Genomic DNA, 8,155 nt, shown 5'->3' with positions numbered 1-8,155 from the left:
TTAAGTCTCAAAAGCCAGCCTTGTTTCTGTCTCGCTGGGAAGTTACTAGAGCCTAGTCAGTTGCCAGTATTACAGTTTTCTGGCCACTTAAGTTCTGTTTTTTGCTCACGTCTGAGGGGCCTGGATCTCACTGGCAGAGACAGAATCAGCATTTCTCTCACATCTCTTAACCTTAACTGAGAAACCTTTAAAGTGTTTCAGTTGAGATTTCCTCCATTTACTGTATTCAAGGCAGCTGGTCAGTCTATCTATGTGTGGTTTGTGTGTGTCCCTGGTTGATACAGAAGACTCACACAAAGGTGAGAGAGAACCTGTAACTCCTCTGCAGGAGCACCAGTGTTGAAGATAAGCAATCAGGTAGCAAAACAGATAAGGACAAAAAAGGAGGTGCCTGTTGATAGAGAAATTTAGTCAGGGGAACAAGGAATTCTGCCTTTTGGTCATTGCATCCAGCTCTGCTTTATTTTAGCTTAGAGGACAAACGGAAGATAAAAAAATGCAGTTTCATGGCTTGTTTAGAAATCAAGTCTGAGCAGGCTATGTAAGAAATCTGTGGAAGAACAGCTGAATCTTAATCTTCTAAGTGCTAGTCCAGCGCTTCACTTGGAAATGTAGTACATCCTGAAGATCAGGACTTGGAACTGCCCCCTCTTGGGTGTAAATCAGCCTGGAAATTGCCTCAGTGTTATTTAGATGTAGTAGCTGTAGACTCCAGTATTAGCTGCAAGTAATGCATACATTATTAACTGTGTTTTACAGCAAGCAGAAACTATTAATTCCCACTACTTTTATTTTATGATTCATCTGTAGTTTTTCGTCTGTACAAGGGATATGCACTATGTACATGAAAAAACAAACCACCAAAAGATGTTTGAAAAACTCTGTCATCAGAGCTTTTTCTATATGCTTTCTTCTGGTGATTATCCTATTATGCCTGCATCATCACCATACTGAAAGCAAATTAATTACATGTTTCATAAGTAGCATTTCATGTAATTGATTACTAGCTAAGGTAAACCTCAAAGAATGCTCCATTCTTAATTTTGGAGGTCAGTAAGGAACCACCTGGAAAACGCAAAGCTGTTTATTAGTATACCCTTTATTCTGAGGCATTTTACTACCTTGTCAATTAAAATAAATCAATATTAAGTATTGATTTATTGTTTATATAATGCCATAAATATTATATATGCATACAAATATCATGTGATAAAATCAAATCATATGAAGACTGCTTTTAAACCAATACATTGATACTGAACCTTAGAAATTGTGGATGCCTTAAATGTCAGTTTTGTAATCTCTTCTATGGTTGTGTCTGTACTTTTGCCAATGCAAAAGAATGGAGGTATCTGAGCAGGCTGTGAACCGTGGCACTTCAGATACTTTATCAATCTTATTATAATTGCAAAATGGTCTGTAGCTTGCACATTTCTCTGAGTGTCATTATGCAGTGACACTTGCTAATTTGTACCTATAAATGCATGGGTAGCAGTACAGAGAGAGAAGAAATTTCTTTCAGGAAATGAGGGAAAACTGGAGACCAGGTCTTTTATCATGACTCTGTGTGTGAATTTTTCATCAGACCCGCTTGAGGCTTCTTCAAAGTGCTTCCAGGAATAGAGCTATTAACTCACTGTACTGATAGGGTCAGATTCCTGTTTCTTATGGGCTTATGTCACTTTGTGTTTTCCATTGGAGAAGTGTCAGATCACACCACTGGTGCCTTCTCTGGCCTCCTCAGCACTTCTCCCTGCCACAGCAGTCTGCTCCCACCTGAAATGTGACATGAAAACAATTGGTGGCAGGAAAAGCTCTTTGTTTTCCTTCTTTTGCTATTCGGGAAGATGTTTCCGGTTTCTCAAACAGCTCACCTGCCAGTAACAGAAATCTCACTGAGATTTCTCAGTCATCAACATCAAGATAAAAGATTTTGGGCCTGTATTTTCTAACTGTTTAACCTAAGAATACCTGAGCCTGAAGAGGATTGAGCTCCATACTGAAAATAAATAAACAGAAATAACTACAGGGAGAATAGGGAATACTTACAGAGTGGACAGGAGTTCATCCAGTTGCTGGGAAGCACTAAAAATGCGAGGTGAAGTTCCCCCTCCACTCTGCACCACGCACTGTGGTGACACAGCCTCTGCCTCCCCTTGGTCTGCTCAGCATGGGCAAACTGCTCTCTTCTCATGTAACATGTAGCTTTTGTAGTTGTCTGAGGTCCATGTTTAAACATTAAAGACACAGGTAAGTCTGGTGCTCCGTGTGGAATGCTAGCTCAGGCTTTGCAATGTTTTTAGTTGTCACCTTATTTTGTTTGTCACTTTAAAGCACTGCAAATTTGACTTGCTGCTGGCAGGGAATTAAAATATACCAACATATATTTTGGCTGCCTCAGGCAGATGGAGGGACTAATTCCTCCTTCTCTTCTGTGATTCTTTTTCCCATTTAATTAAGAGATTTAGAGATGTGCATGCAAGTATTATGACATAAATACTTTGACCCACATTTCCTCTTGCATTAAAAAAAATTCCTAAAGAGTTCAAGGGCATAATGGCTTTTGCTTCTCAAGTAAGACATTAAAAGTATTCAATTACTTGTGAAGGATCATGCTAAAATATGCATCGTGCCATAGTTCTTGAAGTAGCTAAAATTTGTAAGCTCATGTCTTTTGTGCTTCGATAATTTTGGAACCCAAGAAAATCGTGGTAATGGAGTTATTTAAAATTCAAAGGAAGAGGATTTATTAATTAATAAAAGATGTTTGATCTTGGGAAATGATTTATTTTTTTAACAAAAAAGAACATACATTATTCTTGGCTGACCTATATATTTATTAAAAAAAATAAATCAGACTTTGTAAAATTTGCCATCTAAAGACGCGAATGCATTCCTGATATTCTTTTGGAAATAAGCTTTCCAAGGTGTCTATGTGCCTAAAATTCAATACATTATTCCCTCGAAAAATGCGTCCTCTGAAGTGCAGACTCAGCTGTGAGGCCCTGGTCTCTCACTACATGACTAAAGGCATCCTTTGCAAAATCACACAGGTAATTCGAGACTCTAGAGATTTAAACATATTTATCTCTCTCCCTTAAAAATCAGGAACAGTAGAGCATGATGAGCCTTTTCAAGATGTGCTTGTTTGCAAAATATAAGAAGTCCAGATGCAATGCTTTAACACCCCCTCAAAAAAAACAACCCACCAACCCAACCCAACCCAAAAAATCCTGTCAGTGATTTTGAGAATGGGGCTTCAATTTCCAGATCCTCCCATGATTTTTGACGTTTTACTTCAAAACTGAGCATGACAGATTTATAATAACTGGTATTGTTTATTTCTTTTTGTTGCTACCAGGTCAGTACAAGCAGGTATGTGTCAAGACCTTATGCAAGTATTTATCCCAGTGTAATGCTCACTCTTTTTAATGAGGTTTAATAGCGCTTGCTCAAGGAAATGCAAATGAAGTAAATGTTGATTGAATTCAAACTGTCAACTGTCAGCTTCCTTTACCATTAATCTCTCAAGGTTATGAGATTAACATTGTTATAAATAATTGATCTGAAAATAATTCAAACAAATTATTGGCTTGTGAACTGAATAAAATATTGCCTGTCAACCTAAAGATTATAGACTGTAAATTTATATCTACTGAGAAAGTTGTCTCTTTTGAATTGTAGATCATTGTTGAATATATTTGGTGTCTTTTGAGCTGATCAGGCTGGAAAATAACTGTGTGGGTATGTATATATGTGTATATATATATATATAACCTTCAAAATAGCAACTCTGTAACAAGTGATACTACTCAGGAAAAGTGTATTTCAGTATAGATTATGTTTTACAAACCCCACAGAGTAGTGAATGAAATAATGTGATAAATGGGGGTCTGTGAAAAGCGGGTTTGAAAACCAGCTTAAGAGGTGCAGGTTGAACTCACAGGTTGTCAGTGGAGAGCTAAAACCAATATGTAGTGCAGAAGCCCTGCTAATAAAAAAAGTATGAACACATGTGAGATGCAAAGGTCCTCTGGCTTACTCTCATTTTCACTGCTTTTTGCTCTCTGGCCACGTCGATGGTGTGGGTGGAAAAAAAAAAAGGACAGAGATGCTCCAGGCAAAGCTTTCATTCTCTTTATAATCTCCTGAAGGTTTAATACTTTATTGCTCAGGCAGTTTTATTACTTTAGGTCTGCACAGTGTGTACGAGAAAACCATACGGAAATTAAGTTTTAAAAAAGCTAGTCTGTGGAACATCCATTCTTGAAATCTGCAGAGAGAGGCACGGCTCATGAATTCCCAGCAAGTGAGAACACTTTTAGATTCATGATATAGGGATGCTGGAAAGGGATTCTTCATTAGAGACTGTAGTGATAGGACAAGGGGTAACGGGTTAAAACTTAAAACAGGGGAAGTTTAGGTTGGATATAAGGAGGAAGTTCTTTCCTGTGAGGGTGGTGAGGCACTGGAATGGGTTGCCCATGGAGGTTGTGAATGCTCCATCCCTGGCAGTGTTCAAGGCCAGGTTGGATGAGGCCTTGGGTGATATGATTTAGTGTAAGGTGTCCCTGCCCATGGCCGGGGGGTTGGAACTAGATGATCTTAAGGTCCTTTCCAACCCTAACTATTCTATGATTTTAAGCATCAAAGGAAGATGGCACAGTCCCTTGGTCAACAGCAGAGAGGCTCTGCTATGTTACTTAGCTGGAAAGAAATTGTGTGCAGTAATGTTTCTTCAGAATATTCCCACCACTACTAAGAATTTGCAGTGCACGGTCCATGTAAACCAGAGATGGATGTCAGTGAAATAACTAAAACCCAGCAGTTTATTTATGTAAGTGTCAAGTAACCAGTGACAGGTGTTGTCTTCCTAAAGGCTTTTTTGTGACATGAGAATAAAATCTGCTGACAACCAGGCTTCTGATCTTCCCAGATCTCTTTTCCTCCAGCTCTTGTGTGTTCTTCCTCAAACCCATGCTCTGTCCAGCAGAGGAACAGGGGATATGAATCTTAAGGCGTGCACAGCACTTCTCTGACAGACTTACCAGTGTGAGAATTAGTATATGACAATTACCTGCTTCCCTATGGCCTATATTGATTACTCTAATGCTTTTAATTAGGGAAACCATCAGGAAGAGTTTTTAAGAGCATCCTGACCCAAAGACCTTGCTGCCTCATTGACTTGTTTGCTTACAGGCTGAGTCTTCTGCATCACCTGGATAAAAACATCCATAAACCTCAACAAGCTGTAAGAGCCAGCTCTCTGTCCCACCTTAGAAAGAACCGAGATATATTTATTTTCAGGAGCAAGTAGAACAGAATAATTGTGAAGACTTTGTTCTGGTGGGTTTGACACTGGCCATTTCACACAATGAGTAATGGCTAACTTTTTTAAGTGTTGACTACTCAGGGCATATGTGTACTTTCCTGTCAGAAATCCCAAACTCACACAGTCATGTCTTGTCCTCTTTTGGCTATAGGCGTAGCTGCCTACTCAAGCTGATTGATATGTCCATAAAACAAAAAGGTTCATGTTTTTTTTAATATGGACCTAGCAATGCTGAAATGCTGCAGACAGTTACTGGCAGGGTAAGTTTAGGTTTGACCTAAGTGAGGAAAAGAGGGAAAAAGGAAAAGAGAGGGGAATTACAATGACTTCTGTGTGTGGGAACTGAGAAAACGCTTGAGCTCAATTAAACAAGATGAATTTGACTTATATTACTATGTAAGTAGAAGTTCCTGTAGGAGTCTTGGTATTACGCATACGGGTACGTGCATGTACCTGCATGCATACACAACCCCAACCATCAAAGTGTTCATATGTGTCAACTGTGCAACCACCCCACTGTTCTATAACCTTTGTCTTTTGCACTTTCCACTTCCTCTCTTCATTTCCTCCTTCCAGTGAGTTTAAATATAGACTATGAGCTGTTCAGGAAGGCTACTATGTTTCCTACTGGTTTTTCAAAGGCACTGAGCAAATATTCAGGACTCAAAATCAATTTCTCATGAGCCATTTAGTAGTAGCATGCACTCATGCATGGAATTGTCTGAAGTAAATTCTCACAAGCAATTGATGGATGTGATTTTTTCAAGTGCTTACAAGGCAAGAAGCAGGTAAACATTTCTGAAGGATGTTTCATGTAAATAGGAAAGGAAATTAAGGTGGATATGGAAGGAGGAAACAACCTTGCTAGCAAGGCAGAATTAACAGGAAGGCAAACAAATCCAGTATGTCAGAGCAAGGAAGTGATGCAAGGCTCTGAAAGTAAACATTGGATACTAACACAGTGGATCTTACCCTGTTTAATTTCTCATCCAGCTTATTGTTACCTATGCGTTATTCCATAAATTTTTCATTTAAGTGCTGTTGGCTTTGGTCTTTTCTCTGTTTGTGTGAACTCTTGGTCCTGTAGAAGGTGCAGCACTTCTACAAACAGTGATGCTCCCACAAAGCAGTTTTGACACCTCAGTTTACTCCATTTCACTCAAGATTTCTGATGCCAGTGTTTTTTACAAAGATGGTTTTGAAATGAGAAATGTTAGCAACAGTATGAACACAAGAACACAGAAATGAGCTAAGCTTTAACTAAAACATTTTAATTGGTAAAAAAAATCCAAAAGTAATAAATTATTTCAAGACACTTTTTTTGGTTTGTATCTCTACATACACAGTATATCCATAACATAGCTGCTATGTAATCCAGGAATTCCATCTTTTAAAAAAGGACTTACATACCAAGTAACAATTTTAAATTAAAACAGCACAGTGTCTTACATCTGACAGTACTGAAACCAACTTGATGGAATTCCCCCTTTTCCCCCTCTTGAAATTTCCCAGTCATATCCATTCTGGGTCTTGTGTGTTTCTAGCACACCTCACACTTGTTTTGCGTCATCTAGATCGGTTTCATCAAAGAGCACCTGATTATTATTATTATTCCTGCAGCGTTGGTGTACCAGATTTCATTTTCAACTGAAAAAAAGTATATTATGAATGTTCACCTCCAACTTCATCTTCTGATTTTACTTGCTTACTTTTCTGTACGTGGAAATATATACAAATGATGTTTTGTTTTGTCTGAGGTTTTTTAGTAATTCAAACTCAGTTCCATCTCCCTGTTTGAAATCTTAGGGATTACCAGGGATCCAGAGACCCTGCTCTAAGGAAGACTGGTCTTCTATCATTATTCTGAAACCAGAATAAAGATATTTTAACACCTGCATATGCAGCATTTGGAAGAAACATACCAGACAGGATGTCAAAATGTGATGTTGCCATGGGTCAAAATTAGACATGACCCAAAGAAAAGAATGAATTTATATAGTCATCAGTTTTCCAAAATACATCAGAAAGGACTACACTGAGATTTTTTTTTTACATCAAAATCTAACAAAATATGTATGCTTGTTCTTATGCTTTACCCTGTGACAGTTTAGTTTAAAAAGCTAAGTGTGTGTTTAATATTACTGGATCAGCCCTTCAGAGTATTATTCAAGAGCTTGGGAAGCTGTAGACATTCAGTCTGAATTTTGAGCAGAATTTAGTTAACTGCTAAATGAGTCAGGAACAGACAATGTACAATGGACATGTAAGAGTCCTGTGTTTGAATGCTAGTAAGTTGCACTCATTCCCCAAAACCAGTAAAATGTTGCCACTGGTGCTTAGTCTAAATATTTCTGCTTCAGCTGCCATAAATTTTGCCTGTTTTGGAAAGAGGCATCTTTATTTTTTTTTTCCCAGCTGTATTTACATATGGAAGCCATAATATGAAAATAAATATGTATCATGGTCTTTGCATCAGAAATTATTTTTCTACCTTCTGCACTTATTCATTGCATTTTTAGTTAGTGTAACAACACACAGTGGGAGAAAAATGCATAGTCTTCATAGCAGCTTCTTCTGAAGGGATGTCCCGTCATTTTAGTAAACCAGATTCTTTTCCAGAAATACATAAAGATATTTTGTAAAAATATGCAAACCCAACTAAAACTTATTTTGGATACTACCATAACAGACAAGAAAAAATGCTTCTGTAAATACATCAGCAACAAAAGGGGGGCTAAGGAGAATCACCATCGTTCACTGAATGCAGAAGGAAACATAGTGACAAACAATGATGAAAAGACTGAGGTACTTAATGCCTTTGAT

This window comes from Pezoporus wallicus, unplaced genomic scaffold (assembly GCF_028554395.1).
Source record: "Pezoporus wallicus isolate ANWC-B61680 ecotype Strahan unplaced genomic scaffold, APGP_CSIRO_Pwel_v1 contig_6428, whole genome shotgun sequence".
Classification (NCBI taxonomy): Eukaryota; Metazoa; Chordata; class Aves; order Psittaciformes; family Psittacidae; genus Pezoporus; species Pezoporus wallicus.
The sequence above is the reverse complement of the archived record's forward strand: the minus strand, read 5'-3'. Positions refer to the sequence as shown.